The following is a 27,009-nucleotide window of genomic DNA, read 5'->3' as shown; positions in this document are numbered from 1 at the left end:
GTAAGGATAACCCAGCACTGATTCAACCAGGACGTTCATACAAAATTGTGTTCTTCATGAGAATATTCAAACAGAAGAACATTCTCAGATCCTGAGAAATGCCACCGAGATACCTCTTTCAGATTATCAAGGAAACTAGCTGACCAAAGGGAAATCTAAACTTTAATGAAATGAAGGAATCTAATCTGAAAAATATTTAGACCAAGTTTCTGGTAAATGGCACAACTTATTGTCATTCTCATGATTATTTAATTCCAAAGCTTAACAAAAAAGTGATGATTTAAGTTTAACACTTTATCTGAGTGGATATCCTTCTCCGGTTTTAAAAGACAGGAACAGGGCAAGCACGCAGGCAGAAGGAATAAAAGAAACTATTTGGCAACGAGCAGGAGATTGTAGAGCCCATTACAATTCTGAGAACAAAAACTGCTTCAGCTCCATTTCAAGTAGATGCCTTAAGGTACCTTGTGTAATTCACGGACAGCTGCAGAACCAGAAGCATCTATGACAGCCACAGAATTCCATTCCTCTAATGAAGTTATCTAAGGGTATTTAAAATGTCATTTCTTAATCTAAAAATAAATAAAAGCCATAATTTCTCTTATGGGTATTTACACACTTGAAATGAAGCGACTACACAATGGGAATTCTACAAGTAATTACTTCCCATACATTTATATTCCAGCCCAAAAAGAGCTAGTACCTGCTGGTTGCCTTTCCTATAGAGAATTACTTGAAAGTTTTTGCATTCTCTCCTAGGGGTGAAATACAATAGGAATCTACAGAGAACATCAATTTTCTTTGCTTTTCTAATGTTTACAACTTCCCTCTAGTATTTATCAAGAAATATACAACTCCCCATAGTTAGAGCTGTGCAGGCTAACAGTAGGAATTCTTGGTGTTGATGGAGCTATTGATCATACAAACATTAAAATTATGTCTCCTGTTGTAAACGCCAATAAAACAGAGGTACATTAATCAGGAAATCAATATGCTTGTCAATAGAAAGGCTAACTTTAACAATGTAATGCAGCAGGCAGACCTACTGGATGGTAGACCAAAACCCAAGTAACCCAGGTAGTGACCTTTTTGTTTGACTTCAAGCTGTGCTGAAATACTGCATGAGTAACTGGAATGTACAGAACGAAAGGAGGGAGGCAAGGAGTTAGCTGTTTAAATTGTTTGTAGGAACAAACTTTAATTTATTGCTACAGTGACCTTTAGTTGTTCACTTAAAAAAAAAAAAAAAAAAAAAAAAAAAAAGGGGACAAAATCCCCACACCACCAAAAACTGAAGAGGAAAAGACACACATATCCCCTGAAGAGGAAAAAACATACACACCCCTAAAAGAAAAACAAAAGCAAAACACAAACCAACAACCAAACCCCAAACTTCTGGCACTTGCTTTTTAGTAGCTGCATGTTAAGGGACAGCATAAGTAGCATACAATTCTAAAATTATTTGATGCTTGGTGAGGGGGGAGGGAAGGCTGAAATGACATCTTTAACATTTTCTCTCTAAAACATTAACGCTATCCTTGTATGTAATAGGTTCATTATTGTTTCTTACAAAGCCTTAAATAATTCTTTTAAGTAGAAACCATACTTCAGGTGTGGTCTGTCCATTACATTGTAATTAAAGCATCACACATTCTCCTGGACAAGAACAGCATATATATCAGCAGCTTCTTCATATAATTTAACTGAAAATGCCTATTTGAATCCTTGAGGACAAATTCTAGACCTTAGGTGATTGTACAGCTTAACTGAGCCCTGCACTCTGAATGAGTATTTCTAATGTTCTCAGATTGAGCACTGGGCTCCAAGATGCTTTGGGACAATTAGTTCAGAGTTTTTTTCCATTTGTTAAAGAACAGAAATTTACTGAACAAACACTGAAAATTCATATGTGAAAAGCAGAATTATACAAGTTAATTGGGAACATTATTCTTCTGAGTTACATTTAAGTATTTTGCCAAGTAGTTGACGAAAAAATGTGCATTAAACAACAGAAAGGCAGGTAGTAAATAAGAATTTCTTATAATCAATTTTATAATTAAAAAATATTGCAAAAAATTTATTTGAGCTGACTGCAAATGTAAATTTAAAAAAAAAAATTAGTGTTCAAAAACATTTTTTCTGATTCAAACTATTATTTTTTAGAATTTCAGTCTATTAGCTTTGGAAGATAGTTATTGATAAGAAATGTTCTCAAACACTGTAATTCTCTATGACATTAGAAGAACATTTCCACACCCAATTATTACTTCAGTAGTTTATACAGAAATATAGGCTTTTCTTGTTTTAAACAACTGCTCTTGTTTTCTCCTAAATCTGATTTATATGTAAATCCTGTAATGATTTTCACAAAGAGAGCAGTAATGAATGATCCCTGACATTCTGTAACACTCTTTTCACTTGTATATCTGGGCTATGTTATAAAGCAACACGCCTTCCAAACATGTATTACTACTCCTAAGGCCAAAAATTAAAAACTGTTTTTAGAGCCAGGCAGGATATTTTCAGTCGTATGAAATTTAATTGAAAAACAAAGACAACAAAAATATCTCTCCCCATCACCATTCTTCAGTGTTCTCTAAAATCAAAGCTGTCCTTGATGGGTTTAACTTTCCCACTATAATCTGTGAAGAAAAAAACAACCCTAGTCTGAATCTAGGTAACAGTATCTAAATCAGAGTTTTCCACAGTGCAGCTCAACCTTTTAATTAATTTATTTTAAACATTCCACACTGGGACAAAATCAATTCTCAATTTTACAAATTCCATATATGGAATCGTTGCAGACTGGCCAGTGCAGTCCTGCCCATTTCATCCTGTATTACTACTAAATATATTGATTAAACAAAGACCAAAAGCTGACAGGAACTGAAGAGAGAGTGTTTGGGTATGGATGATTCTGTCCATCCAATTTCAGATCAGTTACTAAGCTTCTCTCAGTGGTTTATTTGTTTTGAGGAGGAATAAAGAAAAAATGAGATCTGCTCACTGACTAGCTATATAGTACTGACTTATCAAACTCACTTATCAAACAGCAAATGAGCTACATGTGCTACATAGTACATTAGGCATATCTAAAAAGAAAGGGAAACTTTTTTTTAAAAAAAGGGATTGGCCTATCCAAAACAAAAGCAAAATCTGACAAGTAACCCATATATATATATACACATACTTATTAGATAAGCAACTGAGGTGGTGCCCAATACATGGATGTGGCAGCATTAATAATAATATTAATATCATATGAATCAGCCACAAATGTAACCTCTCCCTTCAAGGGGGGGGAAAAAAAGGATAGGAAAAAACCCAATGTAACAGAAATCCTCAAACTTCGTAAACAAACTCGTCTCATTTTGGACCTGTGATTTACTACACTGAAAAATATTAACTACAAATTAAAAAGCTCTGGATTCATTTTAGGATTCCTTTTGCATGCACATTGAAAAAAAATCTGATCTGATATAATCCAAAATACATAGGAATAGTACAACACAATGTTATTCCTGCATCTTCTTAATAGATGATATGTGGTGGCAAAGTTTTACATTCTTAAAATGATAGTGCAACAAATCTCTAAATTTTATTCTCCTAAACTAAGTTCTCAAATTGTTTTTCTTTTCACTTTTTCTCAATTAGAAAAGCATCATTTTTTCTCTCTCAACTCTCATTTTCTCTCTTTTCCTCTCTGTGTTCCTTTATTATTACTTGGGTGCTAAACATTAACAAAGCCATAACTGGTACAAGCCTAGGCAGCTATTTTTAGGGCAATTTTGTTTGACTATTTATGAGCTTATAAAAACATCCTTAAGTATCATAAATCCATTGCTTCTATCTTATGATGTTCCACATGCTTTCAGAGTGAGATCTGGAGAGGATTCAAACAATCCCACTCAACTAATAACTCTAAACTCAAATGCTTGATTCAGCAATAAAGTTTGACTTTACAAAAGAAATAAAAGTTTGGAACACTTGCCCCTTTAGGTGTGAACCGACTTCATCACAAAGGAGATTGACCTCGTAGCCTGATCCGATTTATCAGTAATGCTAGTGATTGCCCCAGTGCTGCTGGAATACAAAACCATTCCACAGTACTAGAAATGCGTCTTTTAACAAAGATTAATGTTGACCATTGTGATAACTCTTCTCTAGTTTTATTTACTTTTCTGACTGTGTTGGGATGTGGGATTGTGAAGCCATGCAGTTTCTATCTAATCCAATATTTTCTTATAGGCAGGCTCCTCCACTTTTATTTTCAGTCACCTCCCTTCATTTTCAGATATATTTCCACTTACACCTGAAATATGTTAATTTTGGTTGAAGATATTTATGGAGCAGCAGTCATCACGTAATCTGGGTGCTATAAATTTATTTTTATACTTATCACATTATTTCCCTCTCACACGCATATATGACCTACTTACAGTACAGAACCAATATGTACTTCAAAACTGAAAATAGTCCTGTTTTCAGAAACCAAGTTAGATATATTTACATTGAGAACTAAGGTTACAAGCCTTTTTCTTATAATAGGTAATTGTAAGTACATTTATCACTCACCTCTCACCATAGAAATGTTACAACAACAGAATCTACTTCAGCAAGTCAACAATGAGAACATAGCCAGCTGAGCCCTCTACTCCGCACATGTCAGGCTGCGCCTGGAGTACCATGTCTAATCCTGGTCCCCACAATTCAGTTTCACCCGGGAGCGGAGAAGGCTCATGGGGGAACACATCCGTTTTCCAGTACTTAAAGGGCAGCTACAATGGGGACAGAGGGTCTCTTGGCACAGGGAGCCACACAGGACAGGACAAGGGACAACGTATACAAGTTGCACTGAGAGAGGTTTCATCTTGATACAAGAAAGAATTCTTTTACAGTGAGACCAGTCAGTCACTGGAACAAGCTCCCTAGGGACATGGTAGAGTCCCATCACTAGAGGGTTTTAAGACACAACTGGACAAGGCATTAAATAATCTCATCCAGGCACCCTTTTCCATGAAAGCTTGGACCAGGTGATCCACCAGGGTCCCTTCCAACCTGGGATGTTCTATGATTCTAAGATCAGAGCTTCATCATGTTTGGGGTATGAGTTCAGTAGACTCTAAAACCTAGTGGCACAAAAGGAAAGCTTTGAAGAAGCCTGCCATTTTCTCATGTCTGTCCTAGTGTCTCTACAACTTCCCGCAAGCATTTTAAAGTTGTGTGTTCACTGAAAACTGCTAGTCACAGAAGATCCCATATAGCAACAATCAAGACATAATGACTGCAAGTCCCAGTCACATGGACTTAACTAAAACTCACTTCTTCAACTTGGCTATCCAAAATCATCTGCATCTCTCTTCATAAGAGTAGTACAGAGCAAAATGGAGAACTAAAAGTAGAACATACAATTACAATGCTTAATTCATGAAACAACCACTTCAGGTGACTGAAGAGTTACCGCAGTTGATTGCCTGTTATAAGCTACATATAAAACTGTGAGGTATGTGTTGGCAAATAACAACTGTAGATAACAATACATCATAACAAAACCAGACAATTTAGAATGACATTCCAATAAATTTGAGGGTAAAGATAAAAGAGCCAAAAAAGACAAGAATGACATCCTCCCAGTGTAATTGTAAAGTTCAGAAAGTTTGTCAAGAATATTAATCAAAGAGCACGGAAATGCTCACATCATATAGTAGAAAAGGAATCTAAGTAAGAGAAAATGGGTAAGGAGCTGAACTTTGTAACGCTAAAAAGGAAAATACTTAGGGAAGTTAGGGAAGGAGAAAACTGTCTTACACGGAGGTGTGAAGATGACATATTCATGTGGAACTAAGGAAACACTTTAGATGAGAGGTTCTGGAAAGGAATTATAGCCAGGAAAGGAAGCAAGGTAAGTAAACAACGTGAAGACCAATTTTAGTTTTCATTCTGTGTTGCTCAAGCAAGCACACAAAGAGTAAGAGGAACAGAATTTCACCCTGGGGCAAGAAAATACAAATTTCCTTCTTGTCCCAACTATTATATTTCCTTCTTTCATTTCATAGTTTTAACTAAACATAAAGAAATCTAGCAAATTCATTTAATGATAGTGCATATGAATGTAGCATATATTACTGAAATTGGATTGTGATGTATCAATAAAAACGTGATTTAATACATATAATTTACCTGATATTTTATCCTTTGAGCATTTGCTCAGAATAGGAGATGCGTGTATTGGGTTTGCGTGGCAAGGTTTTGCCATTTGTAGGTATGCCTCCTTTAGAGCAGTACCACACACATATTCACTCAAAATCCAGAAGACTTTGAAAATCAGAACAATAAGTAAATATCATTTTTCCACATTCAAATTTTTAGGTATCTGTAAAGTTTCTTATTCAGACATATGTTTTACATCAACACAATTCTGTGTAACTAGAAAGCCTGTGAAAATGACCACTAACTTCCAGCTATTTCTGACTTCTCATTCAAAAAGGTATCTACTTCACAGTCATAACACCAGCTGCAAAGCAGTAGTGATTTCTAGCAAGCGTCCCACAAATTATCCAAACAGAAACAGAAAAGCAGAGTCAAAGTCCATTTATGTACAAAGCTTTTTCTTCCTGCATCTTCATTCTTGAAAACTCTTGGAGAAATTGAGAAGATTCCTTCTATAAATTAGGCTTTCTGTCACATTGCACCATCACTGAGAGGCAGATGTAAGTAATTACCTGTAGAGCATCTAAAACCTGTAGAATGAAATCTTGACTGCTAAAATTGTTATTTTTATTTACTTCATTAAATAACTGTAAATCTGTTAGTGCGCAACACAAAAACATTCAAACTACTTTAAATACTGAGTATCTGTCAGCTATAGTTACTGCATCTGACATGCTGTTTATCATGGAAAGATTTAAGGCACTAGATTATGATTCATATTTTTTTCTTGTGTTGACAGATTGAATTACCTCATGACTGAGTCTCTACTTGGTTTTTCATTTGAATATAATTCAGGATTTAGGCTGAAATATACAAGTTTATACCCTCTCACAGTACTTACATGAAAACATGCATCCTGAAGAGGAAAAATATTATGCAAATATATCAAAATATTATCCCTATTTTTAACTCCATCGAAGGACAAAGATGGTTTTCTAGGAACTATGTCATTTAGAGGACATACCACACACAGACCTTAACTGATACAGGAGGTCTGCTGTGCTTGGCTCTGTAGAAATGCATAGAAAAGACCGGCTAGACTGGGGGGAAATTATCTTCAATCTTCATTTTGTACATATAAAAAAAATACAGGAAACATCAGGGGATAGCAAAGACCTCTAGGCAGGTAGAGAACAGGACTAGCCAGGGTACTTTCCCTACAGCAAAGCAAGATTCAGAGGGCCTGAGAAATGAAGGAAAAAAAAGTGGGTTTTGTTCCTTCTCCCAATTCCCCCTCAACTCCTCCAGCTACTTACAAGTACTAGACTGCCGCTTGCTAGATAGCAGTTGTAAGTCCAAAGAGGAGTGAAGCTATTTGGCCCAGTCCTCATGTATTTTCACATCCTAAAGGATTTAACTCCCAGATTACCTCAGCTGGCAATAACCCAATGTTATCTTGCTTTGAGATCAGCCTTAGGTCAGTATTAAGTCAAGCTGCATTTTCAACTAATAGGACCCTATAATCTAAAAGGAAGAAAATTCACTATTAGTGGGAAAACAAATGGCAGTGAGCCCTATGAGAATAGTACTGATCCTGCGCTGTACGCAGCTAGAGCACATCTTGATGACTGTGACGAAACTTGAGCTTTCCAGTTACAATGTTCCCAGTGGAAATCATATTGCCTCTTAGTAGAAGTTACATTTCAGAAGGGTTTTCTTTTGATCTGGGTTCTTATGACCAAGGAATTCATTGTCATTAAAAAATGTAAGCCTGTCCACACCGGCAAGTCTGATGATACGTCCAATCCAATAAGGATAAGTCCTCATCAGATCTGCCGTACGTGTACAGCAAATCCAACACATCACACAGAGCATGCAACCCATCTGCATTTGCACAGCAAAGCCAACATAACCTGGCCCGGCCAGACACAAGGGTTAATCCTGGTACAAACCCACCACGACACATATAGACCATGAAATTCTTCAGAACAGATTGATGAAACCAGTTGAATGGTTTCAACTCTTGCTGTTTTCTATGATACCATTATCAAAAAATAATATTTTGCAAAGAAATATTGAGTCAAAGGTGAGATGAAACGATTGATCCACTGTCATACGCCACTGGAGGGTCTGCAGAACAGCAGTAATGTCTATTTTAGAAAATAATTGTCATTCATAATACATCAGGAGATATTATTTAAACAAAGAATCCCATCACCGTAAAAAACAGTTTCTGGAGTTATCTTGACTCACGCAGTTTGGTGCTAAAACCAAACTTTTCCAAACTGGCTTGTATTCTGTAAGAGATAAAACCAGAGCTCTACAACTCATACCTCTTCATAATCTGAGCTATTTTATGTTTGCGAAATATGGATTGAAGGGAAATACAAGACTTATGCATGATCTTTGCAGTTTTAGTAGCTGCCATGAATCCTTAAACTAAACACTAAATATCTTTAAGAGAAAAGAGAGAAAGTTAGAAACAAGAGAAATTATACTATCTCTCTCTCTTAAGTGATAGAAGAGAATGCAACACCAAGATGTTCTTTAAGAACAAAAAAAAAACACAAAAAAACCCAGATATTGGCTCATACAGAATCTAGAGAGAATGGAATAGAATCAATTTCATCTACTGAAAATAAACACTCTTTGGCTGATTAGACACCAAAGCAGTTATCTGCAAATGACTGCCTTAATTTATGCTGAATTTTGCCTCATCACTATTCTGCACTGTATCTGTAGCCTGAGAGAAAAAAGAAAACAAAAGTGGGGGATAGAAGATAAAAAGAGATCAGAAAGAAGAAAAGCAGTGTCACTTCTCTGCAATATAGAGAAGCATTTTCCCAGTCTTTTCTTCAAAACCATAGAGTTTATTTTGCAGGAGAATTAGCTGAAATAAAGCTGCTAAAATATAACAATCCAAAGAAGGTTTATTTAGTTATAAGCTTGAAAATCCTCTATGATAACCAACTGGTGTTACACCTCGCATACACTTTCATTCAGATAGTAAGCAAAAACCAAATTCCTGTTCAAATTACACGTCCTCAAAAAACTGAAACAAGTCATACTCTGTACACAGCTACCATGGCCTCATCCACAATGGCAACATTTTATTGTTATTACTAGTAATGTCTTTACTTTTGGGATCTACATTCTTGTAAAATCAGCTTCAAAGTAACTGAACATTCAGATTAGAAATTCAGATTCAATTTTTTCTGTCCTTTTTCTTCACTGATATTTACCCAAATACTTTCTGACCTTTTTTCTCCCACACCTGCATTCATCTGATGATCCAAAGGAGTAAATGGGAGAAACTGTGAATATACCTACAAAGACTAAGTTCACGGATGCATGCTTTGGTGTCATAGAATCTGTTGATGCATTTTACCAAAAATGAAGAACTGTGAATAATGCAAAATTACATTTGATTTTAAATGTTCATAAATTTGATAATATTTGAAGCATTATATAATCACCTCTGATTCTTATAGTCATATTAATATACTAAGCTAATTAGGATTATGCTAGCAAAAGGCCTTTCTAAACAAGCAAAAAAAAGAAATCAATATGTGCCATTAAACTACTATATGTCTTTTAAGAGATGTAAAAAAAAAAGACAGACAGATTAATGAGACAATTTAATCCCCTTTACCAAAAATGTAAAGTGTTTTATCTACATTTTCAAGGAAAAATAGTACTAATTTCAGGAAGATCCCCCAATAATGCAATTTAAATATAAAACTGAAAAATTATATTAATATTACCTGAAATTGGAAAGAAAAAAATAAACTGACAAATAATACATTCAAATATTGCATATATATTGAAACTTGTTCTGTTTGTTCATAGAATAAATTGTCATGGAATTCTAAAATGAAGAATGCGTATAAGAAAATTAATTTCAGCAATCACTGTCATTTTGTTCTGCAGACATCAAGGTGAGAGGACACTGAGAATGCTTCCTGTAAACTCCACAAAAAACATCTTTCTCCAGTTGCTTTTCCAAAAGAATAATTGTAATCATTATAGAAAAATGGTTTGTACCTGATGCAGTTCTGGTAAACCTCACAGGTAGACACAGGCTCAGGACAAATCAGTGTTTAGGCCATGCAGCATACTCTTAGTGAGAAACAACTGAAGGTTACAGAAGAGAATTCTTAAGCAGCTTTCCAAGCAAATGAACACTCAGGATCAAAGACCCAGTTTGGAAAAGTATCTAGGTTTTTACGTGGTTACTTTATACAACCAGTATCTGAAGTCTTTTGAGGGGGAATCCAATTTCCAAATATCATCTCTCATTCTGCAGAAAATCAGATTGTGAAATAATATTAAAAAAAACAACAACAAAACATTTCTTACCACTGAGGTGGAAATACGGCAGCACTCAGTTTCTCAGTTTTCCCAGAAGAAAGGCAGTCAGAACAATGAAGCAATCCTGACGAACCCACTGGTTTGAATCTTATCTAGAACTTTCTATTCTAGAGAGTTTATTTTTGAAATCAAATGAAACAGGACTTCAGCACTAAGCTTTCTTGATGACTAGGACAGTGCAAGACCTAGCAGCATTTAACATAAAATGAAGCATTATTTCCTATAATCATGTATTTTCTCCTTCGCACTTGTTTGCAAGTTTATCCAGATAGTTTCAAGTTGGAAATGAAACAATACCTTCTGGCCCATCATACTGCAGAATACCTGTCTCATTGTTCTACACACTCTTAACAGTAAATCAACTGTATCCTGCCAAAGATAACCCCAGCTTCGATTAAGATTTGCACAACTTAGACACTTGCTCAATACTTGAGTCTTTGGGTTTCTCAGAAAACTAACGTACAGTTCTTTCGATCACCTTACTTACCTCTATGATATACTATGATATACTACTAAAGTCTAGGTAAACACCACCAACAGCCTTTCCCTCGTCCACTAAGAGGGTCACCTTACCACAGAAAGAGATCAGGTTTGTCAAGCAGGACCTGCCTTTCATGAACCCATGCTGACTGGTCCTCATGTCCTGGTTGTCCTGCATGTGCCACATAATGGCACTCAAGATTATCTGTTCCATAACCAGGTTATGGACCTGACGTTGTCCAGGTTTATATTATATTTTCTAGCAGTACATTGCATGACAGTGTTAACAACAATTTTGCATCTGCTACCTCAGCACCTTTTAAGAATCATATAAGGGCCATATAAGCTTTTCCTTAGAGAAAATCTGATAGGAATCAGATTCCTTTTACAATGCCTCCATTTAGCGCCGCAATGCTTAAATGCAAGTATTTTCTTTTTTTAAAAAAATGGCTTAATCACAAGGTTTCCTTTCACATCATATTACTCTGACAGTTTAGTACATTAAAAAGGTAAGTCTTCATCTAAATTTAGCAGGCTGGATTAACACATTTTATTAGCAGATCACTTCTATGACATGCTTGCAAAAAACCTATCCACAAATTCAGTTATCAATGGAAAACCTGCTTTTCTGAGCATCTGTTGGTGATCCAAGTATCAAATTAGCAATATTGTCATAGATTTCGCTTACTGTTATTGTTGCCAACAATCTCATAAACAACATTTTGAAAGGGCAATTACTCCACAGCTGTTATTGATACTAAACTAACACCATCTTTGTGCAGTTTAAATACTTCAACTCTTGCACCTGTCTCCAATTGAATTATTAATGGGAATTGTCTATTACAGTTATCTTTTCATTTGCTTCAGTACAACTTAAGAAGACAACTGCATACAATATCTGCCTCCATTTTGACTTTTAGCTTTTAACATTTATGATTCATCTTTTAAATTGTTTTATTCCAGATACAGAGAATTCAGAGACTTAAAGAAAAAGACCATCTTGCTTGCATCTACTACTTGCCTTCCTTCTCCAACATGTATTTTCTCCACATCTGACAGTTCCTCCACGTTCAGAAACAGATTACTAGAGGCAGACACCTCTACAGAAAACAGATCCTGTAAAGTCCAGCAGAGATCTATTCCAACGCATACTGCTGAGCTACCCACCAGGACAGATTGGACAGAACATAGCTGTCTTTAATTAAACTACTAACACTGAATTTCATGTTAGAGAATTACTGCAGATTAGAACAGCCGCAGAGAATAACAGGGGAGCAACCAAATGCCCCCTATGTACCACTTTTAATATAACTGTCCAGTAAACAGTATTTTGTGTTTTCTTTCCAAGTCTGTATTTCCCATTCTCAGAAAGGATGCAGGGGTTGGGCAGGCAGTGCTCTAAGCTGGTAAGACTGCTACAGTGGATTGGCACAACCACAACTGACTTGTCTGTTCATTTTCAGATTCCAATAATCATTATCTTACAAATAGAGAAAAGATTACATAAATGGTGACATTTTCATTAAGTCATAATAAAAAATTCCCTGTCAATCCCCAGCAATATAAAAAAAACCCAACTTTATTAGAAAATAGGTTTGAATGGATTGAGAAGCTGCCGCCACAGAAAAGGGACTGCCTCAAGTAACAGTAGAAACCTTCTAACAGTTCCTTTTAGTTTAGAATTTACAGAAATATATTAAATAGATGTGACATTGGTGATGCATTTCATTGAGATTACTACTTTGGTGCTAAGTGATCTTTCTTATATTTTATAGTCTTAAAAATTATAGATGCTTCAACACTATCAAACATTAATGTCTATACTTCTTATTAATGAATTTAATGAAATTAAGGTGCTCCGTAACTTTGATTAAATAATGGTAGTACAACTAATTAAATACATTTTGATCTATTAACAAGCGACTCAAATCATTACTTAAATTTTTGGTAATGTTCCAACATGTTACCTAATCAAGCCTGTAGGTACTACTAATTTGTTCAAACAAATAGCATTGTAGATTCCCCTCATTTAACTAAATATGTTAATTAAGTTGTTCTTGTTATCTTAATCTTCAACAATGAAAACGGAGATATCAATCTCTCTGTTAGTCAAGTAAAACCCCTGTAATCTTGTGACTTTGCCTCTTAATGGCTAGGTATATTTAAAACCTCAAGAGTAGCCAAATTAATTCCACTGTATAATAGTCACTGTTGTAAAATTTGACTTTTACTGCATTTCAATTCTCAGAACCAATTAGCACACTTTATGACTCCATTTGGAACAGCTCCAAGTTTACAACCATATCACTATACTTCATTATTACTTTATTTAAACAGGCTGACTTAGACCCTTGCCACCGTCAGGTGGTCTGCTATCAAGTTCTGGAAATATTGCATATATTAAACAGATGTCAACACTACAGATTTTTAATTAGCTGCTCTTATTTTGTAACATTTACTCAAGCTCCTGAGTCCTGGAACCATTTGGTGCCAGACAGATATGACGTCCTTCAAATTGGACAAGAGGGCAAAGAGGTCATGGGAATGAAAACAATAAAAGGTCACAGTCAAGTTTAAAAGTGGAATAGCTACGAGACACTTCAGGTAACAGCTTGACAGGGTAACCGTGGCACACAATAGAGAAGTTTATAGTCTGTGGAAATCCTGTAGGTTTGTCCTTGGATTCCAAGCACCCAGAAACTCAGACATTTTGATCAGTACCTTGATTGTGCAACTTGCTATCTGCTACTGTGGCAAAAATGAATAAGTAAATAAAACCCTTTTATCAAGGTCCAAGGAAATAGTCACGTGAGCAGATTAAACATGCAATGGAAGAGTACTGTACCTCACCTACCCTGTTCCTCAACCCAGCAGTGTTTTCTGTATTGTTTCCTTGTATGAAGGCTAAAAGGAGGGGAAAAATAGGTCATTTAGAGGCTCAGACTTGTCACCAATCATTTAGAGGATAGTTTACCATAAATCCACATGCAGCTCTGGTTTCACAAGAGACAGAAGCTCAATGGGATGGGTATCCACCTCTGACAACTCCCTGAACTCACAGAAAGCTTTCCCAACCACTTCACAAACCTCTCCCTATATTCAGCTTTCTGAAAAGGTATAGCTCTGTGCCACCATAAAAACAACTTGGGGACTGAGCAAGACATTTCTAGCAAACAAGCAACTTACTATTGTTCTTCCTATGTTTTGGCTTTGTCAGTCCAAAAAAGCTCTCCACTACGACTTTTGTTGCAACATTTCAGACCAGTTTATAATCATTTCTAGAAAATGAAGTCTTAAGTTTGCCTTTTGGAAAAGAAATTTAATAAACAATTTTGTTGAGTTATATCAATATGAAAGATATGAAATATTAGATCAAGAAGTTGAAATGAAACATTTCTGGTTTTCCCATATTTTTTCTACCAAATGTACTTCTCGGTTTGCATTTTGAGGAGAAAATATACTGACATCAACAAAGGATGTGAAGATACAGCGATTGCACTTCTCCAACAGCAAAACTTACAGGTGCCTAAGGGAAATTAAGCTAGTTATTATTGTGTGGTGAAATAAAAGACTGGATAATGAATGAGAAAGGTAGTAGAAGCCTGATACCAGACCCATTGCTAAGACTGCCAAGATGAAAACATTTGTAAGCATTTGTATTGTCAGAATTATATATTAGATATTTTATTTATAAACAAATTCATGGGGTGCTATTTTTGTGCTGGCTATCAGAAATGACTGTACAATGGGGCTTCGTTGTTTTTTTTCTTTCATGCTGAAGGAGTCTACTTCCAGACACTATCAGAATCTATGGAAAATACTAAACGTATCTACCAACACCACAGGGCGCCTACTTCCAAAAAATCACTACTTTATCTTATCACAGAATCACAGAATGGTTCGGGATGGAAGGGACCTTGAAGATCATCTAGTTCCAACCCCCCCGCCATGGGCAGGGACACCTCCCACTAGACCAGGCTGCTCAAAGCCCCATCCAGCCTGGCCTTGAACGCTTCCAGGGATGGGGCATCCACAACCTCCCTGCGCAACCTGTTCCTGTGCCTCATAGTGAAAAATTTCTTCCTGATATCTAATCTAAATCTATCCGCTTCCAGTTTAAAGCCGTAACCCCTCATCCTATCACTACATGCCCTTGTAAAAAGTCCCTCTCCAGCTTTCTTGTAGGCCCCCTTCAGATACTGGAAGGTTACTATAAGGTCTCCCCAGCGCCTTCTCTTCTCCAGGCTGAACAGCCCCAACTCTCTTTAGCCTAATCTTCATGATTCTTTCTTTTTTTTAGAAACCCACAAGTAATAATAAAAAGCTTTACATAACGTCTACCACTCTAACTTTCATCTTAGGGAGGAGCCAGTTCTGCCTTTACTCATGCAACATCCTGAGAGATAGTAAAAAACAATTGTTGGCAGGGCCGGGCCATCACATATACATTAAGATCCCCCTTCTTCCTGCAGTCTCATACTGTGAAGCAACCGAAATAGAAAGGACCCTACTATATAGAGTCTGTCATCTTTTAAAGAGAGAAAGTGCTGTAGGCAGTAGGCAAGCTTAATGAAATTCCCAACTCCCTGTAAGGGCCATATGGTCTTTAAGACACCATTCAGTACCAGAGTTAGAAGGATCTAGCAGAGCAGCACCTGAATGAGAATCCACGTACTCTGACCACTGAACAAAAGTTGGAAGAAAGGTCAGCACTGAAGAGAGGACAGGCAATTGCATCACTGAAAAGAGGCTCTATCCTTGTGGCCTCTTAAAGGCAAGTGCCAGGAGGAAACAATGGCCTCCTCTAAGGTGATAAAGCATTAGTTCCTTTCCCTGCAGAGGAAGCAAATTGTAGCTAAGGAGGAGATAAATTAATTCAAAACAGGCAAAATTCACCAGCATAAAGGTCTGTGAAGTTCATAACTCCCATGTGGATTTTCAAATGATCTTTGCAGGTTTTTATCTTCACACTAAAACTCTAGAGCATGTAAATTTTTCTCCAAGTTACATTTGAAAGATCTGCACAGTCTTACTGAATACGTTTCAAAGAACTAGCACAATACAGCTAAGCTTTTAAACACATCATGATCCACAAAAGCTAAAACTTTACTCTTATTTTAACCTATTTTCTCAAGTCAATAAATCTCACATGAATGCACCAGGTTTTTGCATGCTTCTTTCTCTGCCTCTCACTTCCTCCTAAAAAATAATTTTCTAGCTTGCCAATATATTTTTACCAAACCTGAATATAACTAAGGTTTTCAAAAAAATTAAATATCTACTGCTGTTGTGAAAGACCTACAAGACCTAAGCATCCTGCTGGAGGAAAAATCTTGATGTGTGAGTATCCATGCTATCACAGATCAGATAATCCTCATGGAAAAAAATTAACAAAATCACAAACTGGAGGAAAAATTGAAAACTGAGACCACTTTACTGTGAGACACAGATATACTGGAATGTGTATAATTTCTCATGCTGGTAGAACTTTTTTCTCCATCTAAACTACATTTTTATACTGACGACCTGATATTGACCTTTCCCCTACAGATATACTATTCAAGTTTCCTCCCTATTTACATTGTTTTACACTACTAGCTGACATAGTTATTTAATAAATCTGAAAGTCGGAGTGGCACATTAAAGTTTCAAAGGCATTAAATATCCAGAACATATCTCAGAATTGTAACCATTAAAATCTGAAATAGCTTACTTTATTTTCTTAGTTATTTTTAATATTTTGTCACTTTCTTAAGGAAACTGATTTATGCCACAAAATTTTTAATTGCTTACAAATAATTGCAAAGATTTCAAAATGCACACTATGGCAGAACATCAGCTTGACTGCTAGCTTTGTGGAATATGAAGAAAATATAAATAAAATTGCTATTTTAAACCAAGTAGACCGAAAGAAATTGACATGTGACGCTTGTAACCTGGTGACAACAGAAAATTTTCAGTGAATGTAGGGTAAGCCTAAAGTCCTTGACAAGGTAAATATTTCTGGCAAATCTGATCATCTCTTTTGCATGGAGATACAATTACTTAACTTAGCAATAAATTCTGAGATATCTTGATTTAGTTTTGAGGGCTTCTTCCCCGCCATCCCACACACTTTAGCTCTATTGTTTAAAAAGACATAAAAATTATTGTTATGCAACAAAGCTATTTAAATTTAGCACATCAGCAGTGCAATTTCATAACTCTATACATATTCAACCTTTTTTTTTTTTTTTTAAATATATCATGTGTCCATCCAATCCTATCTGTCTATTTCAGTTCCTAGAAATACAATGACAATACACTGCATCTTTTCTGCCAGGAAAATTGGAAAGCATAAAAAGGAAAAAATCAGGTCAACTGCAATTTTTTGGTTGAAAAATATGTAATGTAAAATTGGTAAGGCAGCAGTGGGGAAAGCTATGGGGAGATGCAGGAAGTAGGGCAGCAAAGAAAAGTACGTGTACCTCCTATAGATGGTAAAAGGGTCAGGTAGCATATGAAGTGGGTATAAAAAAGATCAAACGGTAAAAAGCAATTAACCCCTTGGCACTGGGAATTGGGATTTCCTGACACCAACTGCTAATGCTGGCCTTAAGGGGTTATAGGATCAAATAATAATACGCCACGTCCTGAAATAAAAGCTATGATTTTAGGCAGTGAGGGAAGGCATTTCAAGTGCATTCTGGGCTGCCAGACTAGCATGGTACAAGGGGAAGGGCACAGAGGAGAAATACTCTGAAAGATAAATGGTAAAAATAGTTTTCCAGATTTGGACTCAAACAGATTTCTTTCAACCAATCTTTTTTTTTTTTCCTGAATTGAACACACTGTTTTGCCCTATGTATCTGTGATCTGTGACTTCATCCAGCTCTTCTCTGATACACAGAGAGATTTAGCCTCCATTTTAGGAGCATGTGCCCTCTCATTTTGTGATTAAGTTCTGAACATGTAGCTGTAGGTGGTTTACTTCATTGCCTTAAACATTATGGTTCTTTTACTTTTCTTCCACACAGAAGGGAAAAAAAAAAAAAGAGGAGCTAAAAAAAAAAAGGCAAGTGACAACAGAGAAATTCCTTAACAAAACCAGCAACATTTGATAAGCAACCAGTCTGAGAAACTACATGATTCTAACAACCATAAGCCTGCATTTATGGCAGAGGGGTTTTCTTTATTTTTAAAAAGGGCATTTGTCCCAGGACAACTCAGGACCTACACTTATTAATTGATATTCTACTGTTTACATATTTGCTAATTTATAGCTTTAAATTACTCTACTGCAGAAAAATTAGACATTTTGTATAAACTAATCACTGACTTTTCAGACCAGTTGATGATTTATAGTACGGAAACTCTTTATAAACACAGGATGAAGCTGGCTGTTTTTCTTTAGTGCAAATTAAACAATCAGAAGCTGTTAAATAAATGCTGATCTTACTACAAAACTTCAACTGGTGTAAATATTCCTAGCACTTTTGAAATTAGTGAAACTTCATTGATTTCCACTAGTTGAAAATGCAGCGTCATTGCAGTCAAAAATTCGCCAACATTTTTCAGGACATCTTAATCTCTTATCACATGGAAAAATTGTAAGGAAAATAACCTTTGGCATAAACTTCAGTATTTTGTTTGAATTCTTTTTACAGATACAGGATTCTTCTCTGTCAACTACCTATCTTCATACAGGTGTAACAGAGATTAAGAAAATGAATTAAGTACTATGAGCCTGAGGTCATTTAAAAGGCGCACATAATCTGTCTGCTAGTCAGATTGCTCTCCCTCATATAGTTGCTCATTTGGCCATACCAGCTAGCCTGCCAGTAGTGACGCTATTTATAAGTACCTACAAAATAGTACCTCAAGAGATTAAAATTTCACACAGTAGATACCATGAATCAGGAACTGGTAAAACCCAAAGGTTTTGTCCCTTTGTATAACCCTTTGTACTGTCATGGTTTCAATTTTGAATTGCTCTCACTGAATTCAATGAAAATATCTCCATCATCATCAGTGGTACTGGTCCAAGCTCTGATAGAACAGCCCTTTACATATCGTCAACAGAGGAAACAAAGACTGATGAATTCTACAAGGATTATGAGCAGTGGGAAAGCAGAAAAGAAAGATACAAAAGATACAGAAAGACATAATGCAAAAGTAAAAGAGAAATGAAAAAAGACCAAGCAATAAAGAATCGCACTGTGATATAGTACCATAAAAAAGAGTGAAAAGGTACCTGTTACATACTAACATGAAACTGCTGCTCTACAAAAAAAAAATTGCTGCTAGTTGGAAATCAAAGATTGCTTTGATTTGATAAGATGAACAGGTCATGCGGTTTCCAAATGGAAAGCAACACCTGACATGCCTCCTTCCTAGGTGGGCTGAATATATACAGAGCCCGATACTTCATGCAAAGTTATGAAGTGCTTCTCTAGAACACTGATCCCTAAAATGGATCTCTGTGGAACACTACTTGTCACCAGCTTCCTCTCCCAAAGGCAGTACTCAGCCAGCATTTAACATTACTTTTAAGTGCTCTATGAAAACATTCTCTCAATGAAACATCATATCCAATTCTTTACTGTGGTTGAGAAAGACAGGGTTTCTTTTGTTTCCCCAAACTTCTATAAGGAACTCTAAAATAAATTGCTTCCTGCTAGGTCAAAAACTGATATAAAGAAAAGTGTTTGATAAAATATTAAAGGGTATTAGGATTATTACCAGGATCCTACCACTCTTCACAGTATTTGTTCTCCAACCTGTATTTGAGAAGCTAAGAGTTAGGAAATCCTGACCACCTATGGCCTGAGAATATAGGATGATTCCTTTTAAGATCAAATAAATTTATGCCATTAGAATATAAGGTCCACCTTTGGGTTGCCTCCAATTAACACTTCTGTTCTGAATTCAAAAGCTTCCTAGTAAGCAGGGGAGAAAGATGACAAATAGAGAAGATCATGCAGTAAAGGATCAAATAAAGCTTAAAATGTATAAAGACATATATTTTACAAATATGTAAGGCTTATTCGAAGTTCCTCCAAATAACTCAGAGCCATACTACTTTGTGAAAGCCTGCACAGAAGTAAGAATAATTTCTTTTAAATTTATACTTTTCATTTGTATTATGTAAGCATACTGCTATTATTATACAATGCCAAACAGCTTTTTGGTGAATATTTTAGTTTCAGACCACGCTGTTGTAGTCAATGGCATCAACGCAACCCCGATCCCATTAATTAAAAAGCAGTTACCTATTCTTCCACTGTACCCCTAGGGGCAGGCAGTAGCCAGCATGATATTGATTTTAAACTCTACAGAGCAAATGGACGCATGTACAAACTCACCATAAAACTGCATCTTGATGCAAGGCATTTTGGATGAAAGTCTGGAAACATAGGCAGGAAACTCATTTTTGCTCTGTTTTCAGTTGTTTTGTAAGCCAATGGATTTGTACATGAAAATTGTGGCTTTGGTGGTGACCGTACCCACCAGTATGAGTAAAAAGACAAGCTGGGATGAACTGTTTTCTCCAACTATTGTTCTCTGTACTTATCTTTTCTCTTATCTGATTATCCTAACAAGATTAGTGATTATAACAGCATTGTATTCACATTTCAACTGCCATTACTTTCCCTTCCCTCAGAGATATTTCAACAGCTAGTGGACCATTCATGTCCTACCACGCAAATAAGCTTGCTTCTCTTTAGAAGTTACTACTATGAAGACAAAACTGCCTGGCATTTGCAACAGACTAAGACCATCTATGAAACTCATCACGTCTCAGCTAAGAGGCAAAAACTTCCACCTGTGCAGTGGTGATTGTTTAAAAGGGCTCACGCAAATTCCCATGGTAGCGTGAACATGTGCTTGCAGAAAAGTTAAAAAATAAAAAGGGCAACAGATGTGATTATCTTCCTATACTTGGTCTTACACTGACTTTTTCACTTTTTTTGAATTCTTATGGAAATACAAGATGGTCCTGCTGAAGTTCTCATTCTTATGCCTACTATATCCATGATCCCGCACCATGCCGTTCAGCTTCACTCCCCACAACACCCCAAATCACGCCCAATCATTCTCTTTCCTAGGACATTTCATATATACATTATATGCTGAAGATTAGTAAAGTGATGCCCATTCTGTATAATAGAGCACATATATCCCTAGTGACATGAAGATGAATTGAGAAAACCCCAAATTCAATCACAGTTTTGGCACAAAGACTGAGGTGTTCCTGTCACTTAGACTGCAAGCCTGATTTCTGCCTGATACATTACTTTTGTCCCCCTTAAAATTTCTCTGCTTTGGAAATTATTTCTGCAAGCTATCAGAGGGCATTGATGCTATTAGATTAGGAGATTAGTAACCCTAATTAATTCTGCCATAATGAGAGATAATACCTTCTCCAAAGAACATTTCAAACAGAAATCTAAGTGCTCTGAACCATCCTTTGAAGGAAGGCCCTCATCCTTCCCCATTGACTATGGCCATAGATATTATGACAGGTACTCAAAACACAAGGTTTAAATGCTACTGCTACTACTGAAAGACTTTTCCTCCAAAATTTTTTTACTTCTACAAGTAAGTAGGGTAAGACCTCATGACAAGGATAAGCAACTGCAGCCCACAAATGGTTAAGAAATCTTAGCTGATCAGAAAAAAAACATCCTTTGAACTGATGATCACAGAAAAGCAACAGAAGCTGAGTCAAAGCTTGCTTTCTTATATCCTGGGGAAAAAAAAATAAAAATTTCCTTTTTGATACCATTATTGCTATTTAACAAAGTGGTCTATGACAGACTTAGAAAGCTTACAGCTTTAGAGCTAGGTCCCTTCCTGAATCAGTAAAAATATTTACCAATATAAATCACTCTCAACATTTAGCTATAGTGTGTACCATCTTTTCATCAGTGATAAGTTTTATACTCTGAAATACTTCTCTTTCCCTGCCAAAAGCTCTTCATTCCATGGCTTATAACAGCCTAAAACTCCTTCATCTGTTCAGGGTTGTGGACAATTGGAAGTCATGCTGTCCTTGCAAAATATCTGTCATGTGTAATTTGAAATATGTAATCATAAAATAAAGAAAATATAATACCAGTTTCTAATGTGAGACTGGTGAATTAGCAATTCTTAAATTTTATTCTAGAATGAATAAACCTGTAATTGCACAGTATAATTTGGCAGGGATCAATTAGGAAACACTGTATGAATACACATTACATTATTGTAATTTCATATAATATTTTACAAATTATGTTGGTATTTCTACAGAGAATTCAGAAAAAACCCTACATCTACACATACCTGTTTCAAAATACGTTTTGCTTTTATGTGTATTCTGTAAAAAGGATTCCCCCCCATAGCTATCCCTGTATTGCTGCAAAATGACAGCTATAATTACACAGGAGAACATTCCCCCCTCCCTGAAGGACAGAAATTACAGCAGGATACAGTCTGAAAACCAGCCAAATGCTTGTTTAAAACTATTTGAATGCTTTGCAAGTGAGGTATTTTTCAGCTGGGGCTCTTCTTTCAACCACACAGAACAATGGCTCATATAAATGCAAAACAGGTATGAGAAACAGGCAGCATGGTTTCCCCAATCTAACGCTATTAACCATCTGACCCAGTATTGGCAGGATGCATCTCGGGAACGTCACCACTCCCTCTGACGGAGCCCAAGGACCAGGGAATGTATTGTGAAAGATAAAGGAGCAAAACAAAAAGTATATAATAAAATCCTCCATGGTCCTAGGCAAAGAAATATATTGCAATAAAACTTTTAAAGCATTTTTTCCTGTTTTACACCGCCTGTTTTTTACATAAAGGAACCAGGAGGACAAAGTCCTCACACAAACGCACAAAACCTTTAAAAAGCTGTTTGAAAAGCTTTACAATTTCTACAAAGAGGCTTCCTGCAGCCCTTTGAGAAGGCAAACAGTGCTTTTAAGTGCTATATTTTTATTCTTTTCAACTTGTAGATAAAATCCAGGTCTGATGGAGAACATCCCCCGCATGCACTAGTTTTGCAAGGGAAGTTAAGATAAATTTATCTCACTGATAGCGTCATAAGCATGCAGTGGACAGGAAAACATATGTCACAATCTCACCATAGTAAAATGAACACAGTAAAATGAAAACCATCAAGTCTGCAGATGTGAGGACAACGTCAGACAAATACGCTTTAGGGAAGATTATTAGCACAAACTAGTTCAATAGTACAGTAATCGTGCAAGCTCCCTACATATGAAAAAAGACTTACACAGACGTTTATAAGGGCGGGATTAAACACCTTATTAACATCCCCAATAAGGATATGTTCTTCAGTTAGTATCTAAGGTACCAGAATTTAATATCTGATCTCAACAAAATCAAGGAGCTTCCTTGCAAGGACACAAGGTTTCATTGCGAACTTAGTCTCTCTGAATACTTGCATTCACATCAGTGGAAATTTCTCCTCGGATGTGAAGATACAGTAACAGACATCTCTCAACTAAATACATGCAAGCATTTCAACAGTACTTGCAGGTAAGCATGTTGGACACTGTATTCCACATGCCAGGTTCCACTTGCAAAATCCTGATTATGGTCTTTGACGGTACAACGTTATGAGAGGTACTGAAAATGTTTACTTATTTTTCTTCCTTCTGTCCAGACAGTACAGATCCCACAGGCTAAACTCAAGTGAACACCTAACCATTAAGGAAAGTATGGGGGCTATCACATCCTGTACCCAATAATCATGTGGAGCTCCTTTCTGTAGTCTACTACAGATCTGAATTGGAAAGGAGGCAAGGGTTCAATAAAATATTTCAGGTCTGTGAGCCTTAGTTGGTGGAAGTTTAAACCACAAATTTTGACTACTTCTACTGGCTCTTTGTTTCAACTGGGAGTTAGGCTGTGCTTAAACTTTGGTTTACAGGGAGAGGATTACAGTTCTTAACCCTTGCTATGCATTACAGGATGAAACTCACCAACACTTTAGTCTTCTGGGCAATTCATATTGTGTATTTCATATGAACACATGCCTTCAAGCCTGGTGATTTTGCTGAACTAACGCACATTTGACATTTAAAATTTTAACTTACGTTTAGTTCCATGGAGCTTCGATCCATGTCTCCCTTCTGCAGGGTGTCTTTCACTGAAAAAATACCAGTCTTTTCCTTTCCTGTTCTCCATAAGAACCATGAAATAGCCTGAGAGAGTATCATTTGGTTGTATACCCATAGGTGCAACTGGAGAAAGTAAAAAACCAAACCAATGAAAAATTATTGCATGAAGTATTTGGGGAAAAACAGTTGCCTGATCTCTGCCACTGGCATGCATGTTATTTAATGCAATTGCAAGGCAGAGCAAGAAATAATAGAAGGTGACAGATTAAGAGGTTTTTAATTGGGTTTAAATTCGATAATATTTTTCAAAGAAACCAAAAATAGACTTCATGTGTTAGCCCCAGTGGCAATTATCCAAGTTTAAAATCAACGATTATTAACATACGAAAATACATCATATCAAGGGATAACTATGCCATTTTAACATGATTCTTTCCAGCCTGTATTTCCACCTTATGTAATGCAAGTTACCCACTAACTGATTAATCTTTAAGACCCAATTCCAGTTTTAGCTCTAAGGGAGACATTTCTGAAGACATTTTCTTAACTTATTAAGGTAAATATGATGTATGGCATTAATCTAACAAGACATGGAATTATTTTAGGCATGCAGGAAATGAAAGTCAATTTCAAAATGTATCAAAAATGCATGCAGGTTAAAACTTGCACAAAACTCACCTTGGAGATGTCTGAAAATCAGTTACTCAGCTGATCTAGGAATATAAAATAAGACTTCAGTCAATTATTAGAATTCTTTCCTGAAAAAGCTACAGATATAAGTGAAGTAAAACACTCTAAACATTCTTAAAGCTCAGGTATCCTTCTTATAGAAACATTTAATTGCGTGATATTTTAATATTCATATTTTTATCTACAGTCATCTGGAATTAAACCTGCCTATTAAACTGGAAAGTATCTGCAAGGAATTTACTTTGATCTGTAATAAGTATATACCACATACATCAAGATTTTGGATCATAATGGGAATTGTTCTTCATACAGTACTTACCACTTTTTTTTTCTTTTTTTCTTTTTTTACTTTAAAAGTCTGTCTCTAAGCCTGGACCTGTTTTGGAAATTCTAGAGTCCTGAACATAGCAATTTTATTTAAATTACCCATATACTCCTACTGTTCGACAGATGCACAATACTTCTCAGATAAAGATAATATTTTACAGTTTACTAGCAAACGCAACAAAGTTGTAACTAAGCATCTTTTAACACTTTGTGTCCATTTTCTCACGTTTTTTTTCAAGTGAAAAAATTGCTTTTATGCCTGTTTTCAGCCCAAGGACTGCAAAACTTCTTTGCACCCATAAATCTAATAAAAATCTCACAAAAACAAGATAAAGAAAAATAAATTCATGCATTGAGTCAAATGGAGAAAAAGAACGATACAGACTTTTGACAAGAGATGGATATTAGACTAAGTTTTATTTATTACAGACATTTGCATTGTGCATAAGTTCTTTATGTCTACCCATCCATTGTTTGCATACTGACTGGTCCCTACACTCTTATATTCCACTGGAGAATAAGTGGAAGAGAACAAGTACCTGCCCACATACCCTTTGAAACAGTACTCACATTTACAGAGAACCTAAAAATAGATGCCTTCATTGAAATTGTAACATATATTACAAACAGTAAGATGGGGCAGTATGCCACTACCTGTATCACTGGGCACCATGGCTTTCACCACCGCAAATTCATTATCCTCCAGTCTGCTAGGCAGGAAATGGCCGTGACTTTCTGCCATGAATTTGTGCCCTTATTGCATTTCTACTCTCATTTCTGTATTATGCCTGAATGGCCTTTATATACAGGCATATACCAGGCCGTTGTGAAGCTCCACAATTTTTTCTTCTTCAATGAAAATTCTGTCAGTTTTGGCAATTCTCCAAGTAAGTATCTACATACATTTTAGGAGTCCATGAAATCATTAGAGATGTACTTAAGAATCTGGGCATCTCCTTTCCTTTCTCTCATTCTATCACAGTCATCTTTGGGCTACCAAAACCAAATCCTCATGTTTCCCAGTCCATATGTGTCTTCTTGCAGAGAGGAGTCAGTGAACTATTTTGACATAAGCAACAGAAAGCAGTGGAGTGGCCATTCATATTCTTGATGAGTTTCAGATTAACAATTCGCTAAACCATTGGTAGTCCTGATTTCTATGCTCTTCTTCTTGACCCATTTGTTAGTTTTGCCTTTGGTCTTCAGTAGGATGAGGGGGGATTTCCAATATATCAGATCAGTACAACCCTGCAACCATATTTCATCTGAACCAGCCAAATGCCCACCTTGGAGCTCAATGGGGCAATTTTTATGTACGAGTTCGTCAAGTTATTCATTATTTTAGCTTCAAAAAAAGACAAAGGCAATTTTTGGTATAACTAGTAAGAGAATAAATGACCAAATACAAAAACATGCTCGCAGACTTCTGGTAAATGCAAAAAGAGCTTCAAAGATAATCTTCAAAGCAAAACCAGATAAAATGCCTACACTGAAACTCTGATCCAAAAAGTGGTCTTTTGTACATACTTGCTTGTGCATGTGCTGTTACAAATCATTCACACATGAAACTACTCTTATTCCAGAAAAGAGTGCCTTCTTACTGATTAATAACTATCAAAGTAGCTTAAAGTTAACATAGTATGGTAACATGAATATTGGTAAAGAACTAGTATACTTTATATGTGCATCCTATCAAAGTTCATACCAATTTCTATGTTTAAACAAGCTCCTATACAGTTACAACTTACTTCACCTCCAAGGAGAAGGCAGTAACAGTAACCAATGGCTGAATCTACATTAGGCATCAGTGCTCTGCAATGAGACCGCAGTTGGATGCCCCCATCTCCATGTGTTGTGTATGCGTGTACTTGTAGAA

This window comes from Larus michahellis, chromosome 8 (genome assembly GCF_964199755.1).
Source record: "Larus michahellis chromosome 8, bLarMic1.1, whole genome shotgun sequence".
Lineage (NCBI taxonomy): Eukaryota > Metazoa > Chordata > Aves > Charadriiformes > Laridae > Larus > Larus michahellis.
The sequence above is the reverse complement of the archived record's forward strand: the minus strand, read 5'-3'. Positions refer to the sequence as shown.